Raw genomic sequence first — 20,961 nt, 5'->3', positions numbered from 1 at the left:
CAGAAGGCCTTTGACAAGGTGCCACACATGAGGCTACTTAACAAGATAAGAGCCCATGGAATTACGGGAAAGTTACATACGTGGATAGAGCGTTGGCTGATTGGCAGGAAACAGAGAGTGGGAATAAAGGGATCCTATTCTGGTTGGCTGCCGGTTACCAGTGGTGCTCTGCAGGGATCAGTGTTGGGGCCACTTCTTTTTACATTGTACATCAACGATTTAGATTATGGAATAGATGGCTTGGTGGCTAAGTTTGCTTAAGTTTGCGAAGATAGGTGGAGGGGCCGGTAGTGCTGAGGAAACAGAGAGTCTGCAGAGAGACTTGGATCGATTGGAAGAATGGGCAAAGAAGTGGCAAATGAAGTACAATGTTGGAAAGTGTATGGTTATGCACTTTGGCAGGAAAAATAAACAGGCAGACTATTATTTAAATGGGGAAAGAATTCAAAGTTCTGAGATGCAATGGGACTTGGGAGTCCTCGTACAGGATACCCTTAAAGTTAACCTCCAGGTTGAGTCAGTAGTGAAGAAGGTGAATGCAATGTTGGCATTCATTTCTAGAGGAATAGAGTATAGGAGCAGGGATGTGATGTTGAGGCTCTATAAGGCACTGGTGAGATCTCACTTGGAGTACTCTGGGCAGCTTTAGTCTCCTTATTTAAGAAGGGATGTGCTGACGTTGGAGAGGGTACAGAGAAGATTCACTAGAATGATTCCGGGAATGAGAGGGTTAACATATGAGGAACGTTTGTCCGCTCTTGGACTGTATTCCTTGGAGTTTAGAAGAATGAGGGGAGACCTCATAGAAACATTTCGAATGTTAAAAGGCATGGACAGAGTGGATGTGGCAAAGTTGTTTCCCATGATAGGGGAGTCTAGTACGAGACTTAGGGATTGAAGGGCGCCCTTTCAGAACAGAAATGCGAAGAAATTTTTTTAGTCAGAGGGTGGTGAATCTATGGAATTTGTTGCCATGGGCAGCAGTGGAGGCCAAGTCATTGGGTGTATTTAAGGCAGAGATTGATAGGTGTCTGAGTAGCCAGGGCGTCAAAGGTTATGGTGAGAAGGCAGGGGAGTGGGACTAAATAGGAGAAAATGGATCAGCTCATGATAAAATGGCAGAGCAGACTCGATGGGCCGAATGGCCTACTTCTGCTCCTTTGTCTTATGGTCTTATGGCTTTTATTCAGGATCTCTCTGTATTTAGCAGAATTCATCTTCCTATCAAACCTGACCAGATTTCCAGTCCTGATGCTGAAAAGCATCCCCATAGCATGATGCTATCTCCACCATAATTTACAGTAGGGATAGTGTTACCTGGCTGATGTGCAGTATTACATTTACACTACATGTACCACTTAGTTTGAGGCTAAAAAATTCCACTTCAGTTTCATCCAACCACAAGACTTCGTCCACATCTTTACAGTATTTTATAATTGATGCTTGCAAAGATTTGCAGGCAAGGATATGGTTTTTTTTAGCCCGAGTTTCTTCCTTGCCACTCTTCCATAAATACCCATTTTGTGCAAGACCTTAGAGAATGTGGAGCTATGAAGTTCATCTCCTGTTGCAGCCGCTACTTTCTGCAGCTCACTCCAAACTGACTGTTGGTGTCAAAGCCATGTAATTTCACCACTTCACCTGGCAACACACATAATATGTTGGAGGAACTCACAGTCAGGTAGTATCTATGGAAATGATTTGGGCCAAGGCACTTCTTCAGGACTGAGAAGGAAGGGGAAAGATGGCAGAAAAAAAAGGTGGGCGTAGAGCAGGGGTCCCCAACCTTTCTCGCACTGCGGACTGGTTTAATATTGACAATATCCTTGTGGACCGGCCGACCGGGGGGGGTAGGGTTGCCAACGGACAAGTGTAGCAGTCAAATACGTTGAGTTTACCCTGAAAAGACTACAATGACCATGAAGCCTTGAGCGGGCACCAGTGCGCATGAGTGACCTGCCGACTCCCCCCCCCCCACGAATCGTTTTCGGCGATTCTGTTCGGGGCGGGGTGGGGGGCATTAATCACGACCACAATATAGGTGATAAGTGGCTAATACACTCAATTTCGTTTCTAAAAGGGTTTATCTAACGAATTTAATATTTAACACACAGCGCACATTCTCCTCGCATGAATATAGTGATAAGTCAATTATCAGGGAGGACAGGGGAACTTGAAGTAAGTATTGAACGAACTTCCAGTAGAAGTGGCAGAAGCAGGTTCGATATTATCATTTAAAGAAAAATTGTATAGGTATATGGACAGGAAAGGAATGGAGGGTTATGGGCTGAGTTCAGGTCGGTGGGACTAGGTGAGAGTAGCGTTCGGCACAGACTAGAAGGGCAGAGATGGCCTGTTTCTGTACTGTAATTATTATATGGTTATATAAGTAAGTCAATAGCATCATAACATTTTAAGAAACGTTTGGATATTAAACACAGCACTTACTTTCCCCATATGAACATATAAAATCATTGCAACACACCAATATCGCTGAATCAGTGGGAGCCCTGGGCTTGTTTCCCTGCAACAAGACAGTTCTATCGAGGAGTGACGGGAGACAGCGATACTTGAATGGGGTTCCTTATGTCCAGTCTATTCCACAATTTAGTTTTCGTTGCATTCAATGCAGAAAACTCCACTTCGCAGAAAAATGTTGGAAATGGAAGCAACGTTTTCAGTGCTTTAGCGGCTATCTCAGGATATTCAGCCTTGACTTTGATCCAGAATGCCGGCAGAGATGTTATGTCAAACATACTTTTCAGCCCGCCGTCAGTTGCAAGCTCGAGGAGTTGATCTTTTTCCCACGCTGACATGGATGACGTGCGGGTAATGACCTCACATGCATTCAAGCTCAGCAGTGGGCATGACAAGGAATGAGAAAAGGTGCAGCTGACTCCTATTGCCAAATCATATCGTTTCCTCGCGGCCCGGTGGTTGGGGACCGCTGGCGTAGAGGAAGGAGGCTAGCTGGAATTGATACGTGAAGCCAGGTGGGTGGGAAAGCTCAAGGGCTGAAGAAGGAATATGATAGGAGAGAAGAGCAGTCTCACACTCACATTTCATGCAATATCTTCAGATCAGACATTTCTTACAAGAATATTTAAGCAATTTTCCATATATACAAGATTCTGACATGTTAGACATTATTTTAAAAATGAATCGTTTAGTGAAAGGTTTTATTGGGAAAATTTATAATTTACTATTACAACAGTATAATTATCCTTTACTTAAGATTAAGCAAGATTGGGAAAGAGAGCTTAACATGACCTTGATAAGAGGATTGGTTCCGAATTTTGAAGTTGGTTAACTCTTCTTCGATTTGTGCCAGTCACTCTCTAATTCAATTTAAAATTGCACATCATTACTATTTGACAAAGGAGAGACTGTCTAAAATATGTCCTAATGTTGATAGTCAGTGTGATAGATGTAAAACTGAGACAGCTACATTCACATATATGTTTTGGCTGTGTTCTGTACTGAAACAGTTTTGGAAATCTATTTTCTCTATAATTTCTAAAGCTTTAAAAATTAATTTACAACCTAATAAATTGACAGTTTTGTTCGGTATAATTCCTCAATATATTCACAGTATTTCTATATCAGACCAACATGTAATTGCATTTGTCACATTATTGGCCAGAAGGGCTATTTTATTGAAATGGAAAGACGCCTCTGCTCCCACTTTGATACAATGGTTCTCTCAGGTGATGTTATGTCTTAGTTTGGAGAAAATTAGAAGTCAAACTTTTGATCTTTGATTTGACTTTGAGAAGAGGTGGGGTTCTTTTGCCCGCTACTACCATTTGATCTGAGTTAATTAAGGTGGTCCTCTTCTGTTTCTTGTGTAATTGGTTTTGGTTGGTGGATTGATGTTTTTCTTTTATGGAAGCTTGTGTGGCATATAGCTCCGGGGTTGTGCTCCCAACGTGTTTTTTTTTCTCTTTTTTTGGTTAGTAGGGGTGTTTTTTCGTTTTAGTTAGTGGGGTTCTTTTTTCTTTTCTTTCTTTTTTCAAAAAAAAAATAATAGTTTTAACATTTTGTCTTTTCTTATTATTATTGGTATACTGTTTAGCTTGGTTAATCAATTATTTGATAGTTTAACTCTTATTGTATATATTGATATGTTGATTTGTCTACTTTAATGTACTTTTTGTTAATTTTCAATAATAATTAATAAAAAGATTTAAAAAAAGAGGAGCAGACCATAGGAGAAAGGGAAAGAGGAAGGGACCCAGGTGAGAAGAGGTAAAAAGAGGGAATAAGGGAAGGAAGGGGGAATTTATTTACCGGAAGGATAATTCGATATTCGTGCCATTAAGTTGGAGGCTACATAGATAGGATACAAGGAGTTTCTCCTCCAAACAGAGGGTGGCCTCACCTTGACACAAGGAGAAGCCATGGACAGACAGGTCAGAATGGGAATGAGAATGGGAATTAAAATGTTTGGCCACCGGGAAGTCTTGCTTGTGGCAGATGGTGCTGAGGTGCTCAATGAAGCGATCCTCCAACTTACAATGCCTCTCACTATAGTACAGGACTGTGTGCGTTGGGAGAACTGGACAGAATAGATGCTGGGGAGGGGACAGGAGGACAACGAAATGGCGGACGAACTGAATAAATATTTTGCATCAGTGGAAGTTCCAAGTGTCAGGGGAGTTCCAGGTGTCAGGGATCATGAAGTTTGTGAAGTTACCATTACTAGAGAGCCAGTTCTTGGGAAACGAAAGGTCTGAAGGTAGATAAGTTACCTGGACCAGATGGCGTGCACCACAGGATTCTGAAAGAGGAAGCTGAAGAGATAGTGGAGGCATTAGTTATGATCTTTTGAGAACCACTAGATTCTGGAATGGTTCCGGAAGACTGGAAAATTGCAAATGTCACTCCACTCTTCAAGAAGGGAGAGAGGCAGAAGGAAGGAAACTATAGGCCAGTTAATTTGATCTCAGTGGTCACGAAGATGTTGGAGTTGATTATTAAGGATGAGGGCTTGGGGTATTTGGAGGCACATGATAACATAGGCTGTGGTCAACATGGTTTCCTCAAGCAAAAATCTTGCCTAACAGAAGAAACAACAAGCAGGATAGACAAACGAGAAAAGGTGCCACACATGAGGCTGCTTAACAAGCTACAAATCCATGGTATTACAGGTAAGATTTCAGCATGGATAAAGCAGTGCCTGATTAGTAGGAAACAAAGAGTGGGAATAAAGGGAGTCTTTTCTGGCTGGCTACTGGTGATTAGTGCTGTTCCTCAGGGGTCTGTGTTGAGACCCCTTCTTTTTACGTTATATGTCAATGAGTTAGATGATGGAATTGATGGCCTTGTTACTGAGTTTGCAGACGATATGAAGATAGGTGGAGGGGCAAATGGTTTTGAGGAAATAGAGAGGCTACTGAAGGATTTAGACAGATTAAGAGAATGGGCAAAAGAAAGACAGATGGAATAGAGTGTCAGAAAGTGTGTTGTCATGCAGTTTCGTAGAAGAAATGAAAAGGTTGACTATTTTCTAAATGGAAAAAAAATACAAAGTAACTGAGTTGCAAAGGGACTTGGGAGTCCTTGTGCAGGATTCCCTAAAGGTTACTTTGCAGATTGAGTCTGCGGTGAGGAAGGCAAATGCGGTATTACTATCTATTTCAGGAAGACTGGAATATAAAAGCAAGAATGTAATGTTGAGACTATATCAAGCACTGGTGAGGCCGCACTTGAAGTATTATGAGCAGTTTTGGGCCCCATATCTCAGAAAGGATGTGCTGGAAATGGAAAGGGTTCAAAGGAGGTTGACAAAAATGGTTCCAGGATTAAATAGCTTGTCATATGAAGAGCATTTGATGCATTTGGGCCTGTATTCACCAGCATTCACTAGACAGGATGTGGAGAGAATGTTTCCTTTGGTGGGAGATTCTAAGACCAGAGGACACAGCCTCAGAATAGCGGGACGTCCTTTCAGAATGGAGATGAGGAGGAATTTCTTTAGCCAGAGAGTGGCAAATCTGTGGAATTCTTTGCCACAGGCAGCCCTGGAGGCAAAATATGTATATTTAAGGCCGTGGTTAATAAATTCTTGATTGGTCAGGGCATAAGACCATAAGACAAAGGAGCAGAAGTCGGCTATTCAGCCCATCGAGTCCGCTCCGCCATTTTATCATGAGCTGATCCATTCTCCCATTTAGTCCCATTCCCCCGCCTTCTCACCATAACCTTTGATGCCCTGGCTACTCGGATATCTATCTATCTCTGTCTTAAATACACCCAATGACTTGGCCTCCACTGTCGCCCATGGCAACAAATTCTACAGATTCACCACCCTCTGGCTAAAAAAATTTCTTCGCATCTCTGTTCTGAATGGGTGCTCTTCAATCCTTAAGTTGTGCCCTCTCGTACTAGACTCCCCCACCATGGGAAACAATTTTTCCACATCCAGTCTGTCCATGCCTTTCAACATTCAAAATGTTTCTATGAGGTCCTCCCTCATTCTTCTAAACTCCAAGGACTACAGTCCGAGAGCGGACAAACGTTCCTCATATGTTAACCCTTTCATTCCTAGAATCATTCCAGTGAATCTTCTCTGGACCCTCTCCAACGTCAGCACATCCTTTCTTAAATAAGGAGCCCAAAACTGCACACAGTACTCCAAGTGAGGTCTTACCAGTGCCTTATGGAGCCTCAATATCACATCCCTGCTCCTATACTCTATTCCTCTAGAAATGAATGCCAACATTGCATTCAACACACATCAAAGTTGCTGGTGAACGCAGCAGGCCAGGCAGCATCTCTAGGAAGAGGTACAGTCGACGTTTCGGGCCGAGACCCTTCGTCAGGACTAACTGAAAAAAGAGCTAGTAAGAGATTTGAAAGTGGGAGGGGGAGGGGAGATCCAAAATGATAGAAGATAGGAGGGGGAGGGAAGGAGTCAAGAGCTGGACAGTTGATTGGCAAAAGTGATATGAGAAGATCATGGGACAGAAGGCCCAGGGAGAAAGAAAAGGGGGAGGGGGGGAAAAACCCAGAGGATAGGAAAGGGGTATAGTGAGAGGGACAAAGGGAGAAAAAGGAGAGAGAGAAAAAGAATGTGTGTATATAAATAAATAACGGATGAGGTACGAAGGGAAGGTGGGGCATTAGCGGAATTTTGAGAAGTCAATGTTCATGCCATCAGGTTGGAGGCTACCCAGACGGAATATAAGGTATTATTCCTCCAACCTGAGTGTGGCTTCATCTTTACAGTAGAGGAGGCCATGGATAGACATATCAGAATGGGAATGGGACGTGGAATTAAAATGTGTGGCCACTGGAAGATCCTGCTTTCTCTGGCAGACAGAGCGTAGGTGTTCAGCGAAACGATCTCCCAGTTTGTGTTGGGTCTCGCCAATATATAGAAGGCCACATCGGGAGCACCGGACGCAGAATATCACCCCAGCTGACTCACAGGCGAAGTGTCGACTCACCTGGAAGGACTGTCTAGGTCCCTAAATGGTGGTAAGGGAGGAAGTGTAAGGGCATGTGTAGCACTTGTTCCACTTACACAGATAAGTGCCAGGAGGGAGATCGGTGGGGAGGGATGGCGGGGACGAATTGACAAGGCCTTCTACACCACCGACTCAACCTGGAGGTTAACCTTAAGGGTATCCTGCACGAGGACTCCCAAGTCCCGTTGCATCTCAGAACTTTGAATTCTCTCCCCATTTGAATAATAGTTTGCCCGTTTATTTCTTCTGCCAGAGTGCATAACCATACACTTTCCAACATTGTATTTCATTTGCCGCTTCTTTGCCCATTCTCCCAATCTCTCCAAGTCTCTCTGTAGACTCTCTGTTTCCTCAGCTCTACCGGCCCCTCCATCTATCTTTGTATCATCAGCAAACTTAGCCACAAAGCCATCTATTCCATAATCCAAATCGTTGATGTACAATGTAAAAACAAAGTGGCCCCAACATGGACCCCTGTGGAACACCACTGGTAACCAGCAACCAACCAGAATGGGATCCCTTTATTCCCACTCTCTGATTCCTGCCAATCAGCCAGAGCCCTATCCACGTATGTAACTTTCCCGTAATTCCATGGGCTCTTATCTTGTTTAGCAGCCTCATGTGCAGCACCTTGTCAAAGGTCTTCTGAAAATCCAAATATACAACATCCATTGCATCTCCCTTGTCTAACCTGATTGTAATTTCCTCAAAAAATTGCAATAGATTTGTTAGGTAGGATTTTCCTTTAAGGAAACCAGGCTGAGTTCTGCCTATCTTGTCATATGCCTCCAGGTACTCTGTAACCTCATCCTTGACAATCTATTCCAACAACTTCCCAACCACCGATGTCAATCTAACAGGTCTATAATTTCCTTTTTGCTTCCTTGCCCCCTTCTTAAATAGCGGAGTGACATTTGCAATCTTCCAGTTCTCCAGAACCATGCCAGAATCTATTCACTTTTGAAAGATTATTGCTAATGCCTCCGCAATCTCCACAGCTACTTCCTTCAGAACACAAGGGTGCATTCCATCTGGTCCGGGAGATTTATCTACCTTTAGACTATTCAGCTTCCTGAGTACTTTCTCTGTCATAATTGTGGCTGCGCACACTTCTCTTCCCTGCCACCCTCGAGTGTCTGGTATACTGCTGATGGCTTCCTCAGTGAAGACTGATGCAAAATACTCGTTCAGTTCCTCTGCCATCTCCTTATCTCCCATTACAATTTCTCTAGCATCATTTTCTATCGGTACTATATCTATTCTCACCTGTCTTTTACTCTTTATATACTTGAAAAAGCTTTGGCATGAAGGGCATGAAGTGATATGGGGAGAAGGCAGGAGACTGAGGCTGAGAGGAAAATTGAATCAGTCATGATGAAATGGTGGAGCAGATTTGATGGGCAAAATAGCCTATCTCTGCTCTTATATCTAATGGTCTTATGGAATAGGCGACCTTAGCAGATTCGTAGGTGAAGTGTTGCCTCACCTGGATGGAATGCCTGGGGCCCTGAATGGAGACGAGGGAGGTGGTGTCTGGGCAGGTATCAGCACTTAGGCCGCTTGCACTTGTAAGTACTGGGAAGGACGAACAGACAAGGGAACTGTGGAGGGAGCAATCCCTATGGAAAGCGGAGAGGGAGGGAAGATAAAGATATGTTTCCTGCTAGGATCCCTTTGGAAATGCTAGAAGGTAACAACCAGAGAAACTTTATCACTAGTAAGGCAGCAGGAAAATAGGGTGACCACAGATGTAATGGAAATGGGGAATATGCGGATGCGGGCAGCATCAATAGTGGAGGGAGGGAAACCCCGTTCTTGAAAGAAGGAGGAAATTTCTGATCTCATGAAACGGAAAGCCACATCCTGGGAACAGACTGGGCAGAGGCAAAGACACTGTGAAAAGGAAATAGGACTTTTACAGGAGACTGGGTAGGAGGTATGGTCAAAATAACCGTGGGATCCGTAGCTTTATAGAAATATAGATAAACCTACAGCACAATACAGGCCCTTTAGCCCACAAAGTTCTGCCGAGCATGTACTTACTTTAGAAATTACCTAGGTTTAGCCAGAACCCCTCTATTTTTTGAAGCACAATGTACATATCCAGGAGTCTCTTAAAAGACCCTATGGTATCTGCCTCCATCACCGTCACCGGTAGCCCATTCCACACACTCACCACTCTATGCATAAAAAACTTATCCCTGACATCTCCTCTCTGTACCTCCTTCCAAGCACCTTAAAACTGTGCCATTTCGTGTTAGCCATTTCAACCCACCTCTGATAATCTACACGATCAATACCTCTCATCGTCTTATGCACCTCTATCAGGTCACCTCTCATCCTCCGTCGCTCAACCTATTCTCATAAGGCATGCTCCCCAATCCAGGCAACATTCTTGTAAATCTCCTCTGCATCCTTTCTATAGATTCCACAGCCTTCCTATAGTGAGGTGACCAGAACTGAGCACAGTACTCCAAGTGGGGTCTGACCAGGGTCCTATATAGCTGTAACATTACCTCACAGCTCTTAAACTCAATCTTACAGTTGATGAAGGCCAATACACCGTATGCTTTCTTAACCACAGAGTCAACCTGTGCAGCAGTTATGAGCGCCCTATGGACTCGGACCCCAAGATCCTTCTGATCCTCCACACTTCCAAGAGTCTGACCATTAATACTATATTCTGCCATCATATTTGACCTACCAAAATGAACCACCTTACATTTATCTGGGTTGAACTCCATCTACCACTTGCCAGGCCAGTTTTGCATCCTATAGATGACTCGCTGTAACCTCTGACGGTCCTGAACACTATCCACAACACCCCCAACCTTCGTGTCATGAGTAAATTTACTAACCCATCCTTCTATTTCCTCATCCAGGTTATTTATAAAAATCACGAAGAGTAAGGGTCCCAGAACAGATCCTCACTTCCACAGCCTCCAGGCACATCTTCCCACCTTTATCTCTAATCGGTCCTACCTTCCTTCACTCCTGTCATCCTTTTTTTCCTCACATAACTGAAGAATGCCTTGGAGTTTTCCTTTACCCTACTCGCCAAGGCCTTCTCATGCCCCCTTCTTCCTCTTCTCAGCCCCTTCTTAAGCTCCTTTCTTGCTTCCCTATATTCCTCAATAGACCCAGCTGATCCTTGCTTCCTAAACCTCATGTATGCCGCCTTCTTCCACCTGACTAGATTTTCCACCTCACTTGTCACCCATGGTTCCTTCACCTTACCATTCTTTACCTTCCTCAACGGGACAAATTTATCCCTAACATCCTGCAAGAGATCCCTAAACATCTACCATATGTCCATAGTACATTACCCTGCAAAAACATCATCCCAATTCACACCCGCAAGTTCTAGCCTTACAGCCTCATAATTTGCCTTTCCCCAATTAAAAGTTTTCCTGTCCTCTCTGATTCTATCCTTTTCCATGATAATGCTAAAGGCCAGGGAGCGGTGGTCACTGTCCCTCAGATGCTCACACACTGAGAGATCTGTGACCTGACCCGGTCCATTACCTAGCACTAGATCTAGTATGGCATTCCCCCTGGTCAGCCTGTCCACATACTGTGACAGGAATCCATCCTGGACACACTTAACAAACTCTGCCCCATCTAAACCCTTGGAACTAATCAGGTGCCAATCAATATTAGGGAAGTTAAGTCACCATGATAACAACCCTGTTATTTTTGCACCTTTCCAAAATCTGCCTCCCAATCTGCTCCTCTGTATCTCTGCTGCTACCAGGGGACCTATAGAATACCCCCAATAGAGTAACTGCTCCCTTCCTGTTCCTGACTTCCACCCATATTGACTCAAAAGAGGATCCTGCTACATTACCCACCCTTTCTGTAGCTGTAATAGTATCCTTGACCAGTAATGCTACCCCTCCTCCCCTTTTTCCCTCCTCTCTATCCCTTTTAAATCACTGAAATCCAGGAATATTGAGAATCCATTCCTGCCCTGGTGCCAGCCAAGTTTCTGTAATGGCCACTACATCATAACTCCATGTATGTATCCAAGCTCTCAGTTCATCACCTTTGTTCCTGATGCTTCTTACATTGAGGTACACACATTTCAGCCCTTCTACCTTACTGTCTTTACACCGGTTATTCTGCTTCTCTTTCCTCAAAGCCTCTCTGTATGTTAGATCTGGCTTTACTCCATGCACTTCTTTCACTGCTCTATCGCTCTGGGTCCCATCCCCCTCGCAAATTAGTTTAAACCCTCCCGAATCATGCTAGCAAACCTACCTGCAAGGATATTGTTCCCCCTCGAGTTCAGATGCAACCCATCCAATCTGTACAGGTCCCACCTTCCCCAGAAGAGATCCCAATGATCTAAAAATCTAAAACCCTGCTCCCTGCACCAACTCCTCAGCCACGTATTCAACTGTCATCTCCTCCAATTCTTACCATCACTGTCACGTAGCACTGGCAGCAATCCTGAGGACGCCACCCTTGAGGTCCTGTTCTTCAGCCTTCTGCCTATTTCCTGAAACTCACACTTCAGGACCTCATCCCTCTTCCTGCCGATGTCATTGGTCTCAACATGTATCACAACTTCTGGTTGCTTTCCCTCTCGTACCAGGATGTCGTGCACCCGGTCAGAGACATCCCGGACCCTGGCACCCCGGAAGCAACAAACCATGCGGTTTGAATACTTCTCTTCGGTATTCACCAATGAGAGGGAACTTAATGATGGTAAGGACAATATGAGTGAGGTTGATGTTCTGGAGCATGTAGATATTAAGGGAGAGGAGGTGTTGGAGTTGTTAAAATACATTAGGACGGATAAGTTCCCGGGGCCTGACGGAATATTCCCCAGGCTGCTCCACGAGGCGAGGGAACAGAATGCTGAGCCTCTGGCTAGGATCTTTATGTCCTCGTTGCCCACGGGAATGGTACCGGAGGATTGGAGGGAGGCGAATGTTGTCCCCTTGTTCAAAAAAGGTAGTAGGGATAGTCCAGGTGATTATAGACCAGTGAGCCTTATGTCTGTGGTGGGAAAGCTGTTGGAAAAGATTCTTAGAGATAGGATCTATGGGCATTTAGAGAATCATGGTCTGATCAAGGACAGTCAGCATGGCTTTGTGAAGGGCAGATCCTGTCTAACAAGCCTGATAAAGTTCTTTGAGGAGGTGACCAGGCATATAGATAAGGGTAGTGCAGTGGATGTGATCTATATGGATTTTAGTAAGGCATTTGACAAGGCTCCACACAGTAGACTTATTCAGAAAGTTAGAAGGCATGGGATCCAGGGAAGTTTGGCCAGGTGGATTCAGAATTGGCTTGCCTGCAGAAGGCAGAGGGTCGTGGTGGAGGGAGTACATTCAGATTGGAGGATTGTGACTAGTGGTGTCCCACAAGGATCTGTTCTGGGACCTCTACTTTTCGTGATTTTTATTAACGGCCTGGATGTCGGGGTAGAAGGGTGGGTTTGCAAGTTTGCAGACGACACAAAGGTTGGTTGGTTGTGGATAGTGTAGAAGATTGTCGAAGATTGCAGAGAGACATTGATAGGGTGCAGAAGTGAGCTGAGAAATGGCAGATGGAGTTCAACCTGGAGAAGTGTGAGGTGGTACACTTTGGAAGGACAAACTCTAAGACAGAGTACAAAGTAAATGGCAGGATACTTGGTAGTGTGGAGGAGCAGAGGGATCTGGGGATACATGTCCACAGATCCCTGAAAGTTGCCTCACAGGTTGATAGGGTAGTTAAGAAAGCTTATGGGGTGTTAGCTTTCGTAAGTCGAGGGATAGAGTTTAAGAGTCGCGATGTAATGATGCAGTTCTATAAAACTCTGGTTAGGCCACACTTGGAGTAATGTGTCCAGTTCTGGTCGCCTCACTATAGGAAGGATGTGGAAGCATTGGAAAGGGTACAGAGGAGATTTACCAGGATGCTGCCTGGTTTAGAGAGTATGTATTATGATCAGAGATTAAGGGAGCTAGGGTTTACTCTTTGGAGAGAAGGAAGATGAGAGGAGACATGATAGAGGTGTACAAGATAATAAGAGGAATAGATAGAGTGGATAGCCAGCGCCTCTTCCCTAGGGCACCACTGCTCAATACAAGAGGATTGGCTTTAAGGTAAGGGGTGGGAAGTTCAAGGGGGATATTAGAGGAAGGTTTTTTACTCAGAGAGTGGTTGATGTTGGAATGCACTGCCTGAGTCAGTGGTGGAGGCAGATACACTAGTGAAATTTAAGAGATTACTAGACAGGTATATGGAGGAATTTAAGGTGGGGGGTTATATGGGAGGCAGGGTCTGAGGGTCGGCAGAACATTGTGGGCCAAAGGGCCTGTACTGTGCTGTACTATTCTATGTTCTATTATGTTCTGTGACTGGGACTCCCATTCAGCAAAAGAGCTGGATGGGAAAGAGTTTGTGAAATGTGTTCAGGAAAGCTTCCATAATCAGAACATCGAGGTCCCAAATAGGGTGAGTGCAATACCAGATCTCCAACTAGGGAATGAGCCAGGGCAGGTGACATAAGCTTGTGTAGGGGAACACTTTGCATCTAGTGATCATAATGCCATTAGTTTCAAGGTAATTATAGAAAAGGGCAGGTTGGGTTGAGATTCTGAATTGGAGAAATGCTAATTTTGATGGGCTCAGAAAGAACCTGGTAAGTATGGATTGGGACAAGTTGTTTTCTGGCAAAGGTGTACTTGGTACATGGGAAGCCTTCAAAAGTGAAATTTTGGAAGTATAAAGTTATAAGTTCCTGTCAGAATAAAAGGCAAGATAAAAGAAAATCGGGAGGGCTAAAAGAAGACGTGAGATTGCTCTAGTGGATGAAATGAAGGAGAATCCTAAGGGTTTCTACAGATATAATAAGAGTGAAAGGATAGCAAGGGATAAAAATGGTTCTCTGGAAGATCATTACAGTAATCTTACGTACACTGCCCTGGTCCTCCTCTTCCTGGACACTCCACCCTGGTCTTCTGCCTGCTCTGGACCGGTATATTGCCAACTGCCAATGGGACATTAACCATCAGGACTTCAACACTCCTCTCTCTTATTCCAACCTCACTCCTTCTGAATGCTCGGCTCTCCACCCTCTCTGCATCAATCCTAACTTCACCATCAAACCTGCAGGGAGAAGGGAGATGCTGTAGTAGTCTGGTGTACTGACCTCTACCTTGCTGAAGCCCAGCACCAACTCTCAGACACCTCCTCTTACTTACCCCTCAAATAGGAACACCAGGCCATTGTCTCCCACACCATTACAAACCTTATTGACTCTGAGAATCTCCCATCCACCGCCACCAACATCATAGTTCCTGCATCCCACACCTCCTGTTTCTACCTCCTACCCAAGATCTACAAACCCGTTTGTCCAGGTAGACTCATTCTTTCAGCTTGTTCCTGTCCCACTGAATACATATTGGCAGACACCAACAGAATCAACAAACTCATTCGTAAGGCCAGTGATGTTGTGGGGATGGAACTGGACTCTCTGATGGTGGTGTCTGAAAAGAGGATGCTGTCCAAGTTGCATGCCATCTTGGTCAATGTCTCCCATCCACTACATAATGTACTGGTTGGGCACAGGAGTACATTCAGCCAGAGACTCATTCCACCGAGATGCAACACAGAGCGTCATAGGAAGTCATTCCTGCCTGTGGCCATCAAACTTTACAACTCCTTCCTTGGAGGGTCAGACACCCTGAGCCAATAGGCTGGTCCTGGACTTATTTCCTGGCATAATTTACATATTACTATTTAACTATTTATGGTTTTATTACTATTTATTATTCATGATGCAACTGTAACGAAAACCAATTTCCCCCGGGATCAATAAAGTATGACTATGACTATTATCTTGACCCTGTTTTATTCCCCCCAGTTCAGTCCCTTCCGACCTATATCTGTGACACTTCATATGCTCTGGATCGTTGCAATAATTGCAAGTTCCCTGGCCCCAATCATCTCATTTTTATGATGGATGTCCAGTCCCTACACACCTCCATCCCACACCAGGAAGGCCTCCAAGCTCTCCATCTTTTTTTCTGGACACCAGATCTAACCAGTTCCCCTCCACCACCACTCTTCTCCGCCTAGCGGAACTTGTCATCACTCTAGATAATTTTTCCTTTGGCTCCTCCCACTTCCATCAAACACAAGGTGTAGCAGTGGGCACTTGTATGGGTTCCAGCAATGCCCGCCCATTTGTCAGCTACGTGGAACAGTCTATGAAAGATGCCAGCATAGTCCACATCTACAAGAGGAAAGGCAACCGCCAGTCTTTCGACAACCACCGAGGCATCTCCCTCTTGTCCACTGCAGGGAAGATTCTGGCCCGCGTCCTGCTCAACCGCCTTCTCCAACATCTTGAGCAAGGTCTGCTCCCAGAAAGCCAGTGCGGCTTCCGTGCTGAACGTGGGACCGCGGAAATGATTTTTGCTGCACGCCAACTCCAGGAAAAATGCCAGGAGGAACACAGCGACCTCTTCATGACCTTTGTCAATCTAACCAAGGCTTTCGATACGGTCAGCAGAGAAGGCTTGTGGAAGATCATGGAGAAATTTGGCTGCCCCAGCAAGTTCATCACAATCGTCCGGCAGTCCCACGACGGTATGATGGTGAAAGTTCTGGATGACGGCGACGAGTTGGAGGCCTTCCCAGTGACAAATGGCGTCAAACAAGGCTGCGTTCTTGCCCCAACTCTGTTCAGTATGGTATTCTCTGCCATGCTGACAGATGCCTTCCGTAACTATGAAGAAGGAATCCACGTCAGGTCCAGGACTGACGGCAGGTTGTTCAACCTTAGGCGCCTGCAGGCAGTTACGAAGGTGCAAGAGACTGTCACCAGAGACTTCTTGTTTGCTGATGACTGCGCACTCAACGCCAGCACAGAGCAGGAGATGCAGCGTGAAATGGACTGCTTCTCACAAGCCTGCGACAACTTCGGACTCACTATCAGCACCAAAAAGACCAAAGTTATGTACCAGCCTGCCCCAGGAAAGCCATACCAGGAGCCGCGCATCACGGTGAAGGGCCAGAACCTCCAGGCAGTCGACAACTTCACCTACCTGGGCAGCATACTCTCTCGCGCAGTGAATATAGACGCTGAGGTCAACAACAGGATTGCCAAAGCCAGCCTTTGGGAGACTCTGTGAGAATGTCTGGGAGCGGAGAGGACTCAGCCTTACCACCAAGCTGAAGGTCTACTGTGCAGTGGTCCTTACCACCCTCCTTTACGCCAGCGAGACCTGGACTGTCTACAGCAGACACGCCAAACAGCTCAACCACTTTCACCTGAGCTGTCTCCGCAGACTCCTCCACATCAGGTGGCAGGACAAAGTCCCCGACACGGAAATCCTGGAACGAGCTGGGCTCTGCAGCGTCTACACCCTCCTGCTGAAAGCCCAAGCCAGGTGGGCTGGACATGTGGTCAGAATGCCAGACAGCCGATTGCCTAAGCAGCTGCTGTACGGAGAACTGTGTCAGGGCAAGCGCTCAGTCGGGGGGCAGAAGAAACGTTACAAAGACTGCCTCAAAGCGTCCCTCAAAGGCCTGGGTGTCGACATCAACACGTGGGAGACGCTTTCCCTCGACTGTCCAGCTTGGCGCAGCAAGATCACCACAGGAGCCCGTGCAGCTGAAGTCAGGCGCATCATCGAGGCGCAACGAAAGCATGCTGTGCGCAAGGCCCGAGCAGCATCCACTGCCATGACAGCACCCACCCACTTGTGTCCCACATGTGGGCGAGCCTTCAGGGCCCGGATTGGCCTCATCAGTCACCTCCGGACCCACAGCCACCAATCTCCCATTTGACTTTGAAGCCATGGTCATCTTCGACTACGAAGGACGAACAACAACAACAAAATGTTCCAAGCCTACACTGGTGACTGTTCCGCACTTTTTCTACACTACATCGACTACTGCGTTGGTGCTGCTTCTTGTACCCATGCTGAACTCGACTTCATCCAGTTAGCCTCCAACTTCCAAAGCAAGATGTTATGGATGCGATGGGAAGTGAGGACTTTCATACAAAAGCTACCACTGAGCGAACTTGTGGGCCTGAAAATAGATAAGTCCCCTGGTCCTGATGGGATGCATCCCAGGGTACTGAGAGAAATGGCAGAAGTTATAGTGGAGGCTTTGGTGATAATTTACCAAAATTCTCTGGACTCTGGGCAGGTCTCGGTGGATTGGACGATGGTGAATGTCACACCACTGTTCAAAAAAGGATTTAGGCAAAAGGAAGATAACTATTGGCCAGTTAACATCTGTAGTTGGGAAAATGTTTGAAGCTATCATTAAAGAAGAAATAGTGAGGCATCTGGAAAGAAATGGATCCATCAGGCAGACACAGCATGGATTCAACAAAGTTAGGTCCTGTTTGACAAACTTACTGGAGTTCTTTAGAGGATATAAGAAGTACAGTAGATAGAGGGGATCAGAAGGACATTATTTACTTGGATTTCCGGAAGGTCTTCAATAAGGTGCCGCCTAATAGACTTATCCATAAGATAAGGTTGCATAGAGTTGGGGTGATGTATCAGCATGGAAAGAGGATTGGTAACTAATAGAAAGCAGAATGTTGGGATACATGGGTGTTACTCTGGTTGGCAATCAGTGGTGAGCGGTGTGCCACAAGGGTCGGTGCTGGGCCCACAACTGTTCACGATATACATTAACAATCTGAAAGAAGGGACCGAGTGTAGTGTATCTTGGTTTGCTGATGATACTAAATTGAATGGAAAAATAAATTGTGCAGAAAATACAGAGAGTCTGCAGAGAGATATAGGTTAAATGAGTGGGCAAGGGTCTGGAAGGTGGAGTACAATTTTGGTAAATCCAAGGTCACCCACTTTGGAAGGAAAAATGGAAAATCAGATTATTAATTAACTGGTAAAAAAATTGCAGCATGCTTCTGTGAAGAGGGACTTGTGTGTGCTTGTGCATGAATCACAAAACGTTGCTTTGCAGGTGCAGCAGGCTATCAAGAAGAAAAATAGAGGGCTATGGGTAATCCAAGGTAATTTCTAAAGTAATTACTATGTTTGACACAGCATTGTAGGCCGAAGAGCCTGTATTGTGCTGTAGGCTTTCTGTTTCTATGTAAGACAAATGGAATGCTGGCCTTCATTGCTAGAGGGATTGAATTTAAGAACAGGGAGGTCATGCTGCAACTGTACAGGGTACTGGTGAGGCCACACCTGGAGTTCTGCGTGCAGTTCTGGTCTCCTCACTTGAGAAAGGATATACTGGCTTTGGAGGCGGTGCAGAGGAGGTTCACCAGGTTGATTCCAGAGATGAGGGGGTTAGACTATGAGGAGAGATTGAGTTGCCTAGGACTGTACTCGCTGGAATTCCGAGGAATGAGAGGATATCTTATAGAAGCATTATGAAAGGGATAGATAAGATAGAGGCAGGAAAGTTGTTTCCACTGGTAGGTAAGACGAGAACTAGGGGACATTGCCTCAAGATTCGGGGGAATAGATTTATGACAGATATGAGGAAGAACTGCTTTTCCCAAAGAACGGTGAATCTGTGGAAATCTCTGCCCAATGAAGCAGTGGAGGCTACCTCAGTAAACATATTTAAGACAATGCTGGATAGATTTAAGGGGAATTAAGGGTTATAGGGAAAAGGCAAGTAGGTGGAGATGGGTCCATGAGCAGATCAGCTATGAGCTTATTGAATGGCAGAGCAGGTTCAATAGGCCAGATGGCTGACTCCTGCTCCTATTTCTTGTGTTCTTATGTTCCTCCCTGCCCTCAAATTTACCTGGTCCATTTCCCACACCTCTCTCCCCTTTCTTGATCTCACTGTCCCTATCTCCGGAGACAGCTTATTCATCGATGTCCATTATACCCATGGACTCACAGCTGCCTGGATTACACCTCATCCCACCCTGTTACTTGTAAAAACATCATGCCCTTCTCTCAATTCCTCTGTCGCCACCACATCTGCTCTCAGGATGAGGCTTTTCATTCTAGAATGAAGGAAATGACCTTTTTCAAAGAAAGGGGCTTCTCTTCCTCCACCATCAATGCTACCCTCAACTGTAACTCTTCCATTTCACACACTTCTGCTCTTACCACATCCTCCCACCACCCTACTAGGGATAGGGTTCCTCTTGTCTTCATCTACCACCCCACCAGCCTCTGTGCTCAGCATATAATTCTTTGAAACTTCTGCCATCTCCAACAGGATCCCTCCACCAAGTACATCTTTCCCTCCCCGCCTTTCTGCATTCTGCAGGGATCGCTCACCATGCAACTCCATTGTCCATTCGTCCCTCCCCACTGATCTCCCTCCTGGCACTTATCCTTGCAGGCAGAACAAGTGCTACGTCTGTCCCTACACCTACACCTCCTCCCTCACTGCCATTCAGGGCCCTAAACAGACACTTCTCCCATGAGTCTGTTGGTGCTCCCAGTGTGGCCTCTTGTATATCAGTGTGACCCAGCTTAGACTGAGAGACTGCTTTGCTGAACACCTATACTCCGTCCGCCAGAACATGCGGGATCTCCCAGTGGTCACCTATTTTAATTCCACTTCCCATTCCCAGTCTGTTATCTCCATCCATGGCCTCCTCCACTGTTGTGATGAGGCCATATTTAGGTTGGAGGAACAACCTAAGAGAGACATTGATCATGTGGATAGTCAGAGGCTTTTTCCCAGGGCTGAAATGGTTGCCACAAGAGGACACAGGTTTAAGGTGCTTGGAAGTAGGTACAGAGGAGATGTTAGGGGTAAGTTCTTTACTCAGAGAGTGGTGAGTGTGTGGAATGGGCTGCCAGCAACGGTGGTGGAGGCAGATACAATAGGGTCTTTAAAGAGACTCCTGGACAGGAGCTTCGAAAAATAGAGGGCTATGGGTAATCTAGTCTAAACTTCTAAGGTAGGGACATGTTCGGCACAACCTTAAGGGCCGAAGGGCCTGTATTGTTCTGTAAATTTTCTATGTTTCTATGTTTTAACACCTTATATTCCATTTGAGTAGCCTACAACCCAATGGCATGAACATTGACTTCTCAGACTTCCGGTAATACCCCTCCAAACCCCTCCCTCACTATTTCCCATCACCTTTTCCCTCTTTGACTTCATCTCCTTCCCTGCCCATCACCTCTCTCTGGTGCTCCTCCACCCTTTTCTTTCTTCCGTGGCCTTCTGTCTCTTTCACCAATCAAATTCCCAGCTCTTTACTTCATTCCTCCCCCTTCCATATTTCACCTATCACCTCGTGTTTCTCTCTCCCATCCCCTCACCTTTTAAATCTAACCCTCAGTTTCTTTTCCCCCAGTTCTGCCGAAAGGTTTCGGCCAGAAACGTCAACTGTAATTCTTTCCATAGATGCTGCCTGGCCTGCTGAGTTCCTCCAGCATTTTGTGTGTTTTGTTCGGATTTTCAGCATCTGCAGATTTTCTCTTATTTATGTACCCCTCATAATTTTGTGTACCTCTATCAAACAGGTTAGACATTGGTTTTGTGGGATTGGAGAACCTGAGTTATAAGGAAA

General features: G+C 45.5%; 1 protein-coding gene across 8 annotated transcripts in view; it reads right to left on the bottom strand.

Annotated features, from left to right (window-relative positions):
• pknox1.1 (pbx/knotted 1 homeobox 1.1) overlaps positions 1-20,961 on the bottom strand; it is a 292,555-nt gene that overhangs the window by 157,484 nt on the left and 114,110 nt on the right. The window lies entirely within an intron of this gene.

This window comes from Mobula birostris, chromosome 6 (assembly GCF_030028105.1).
Source record: "Mobula birostris isolate sMobBir1 chromosome 6, sMobBir1.hap1, whole genome shotgun sequence".
NCBI lineage: Eukaryota > Metazoa > Chordata > Chondrichthyes > Myliobatiformes > Myliobatidae > Mobula > Mobula birostris.
The sequence above is the reverse complement of the archived record's forward strand: the minus strand, read 5'-3'. Positions and strand labels throughout refer to the sequence as shown.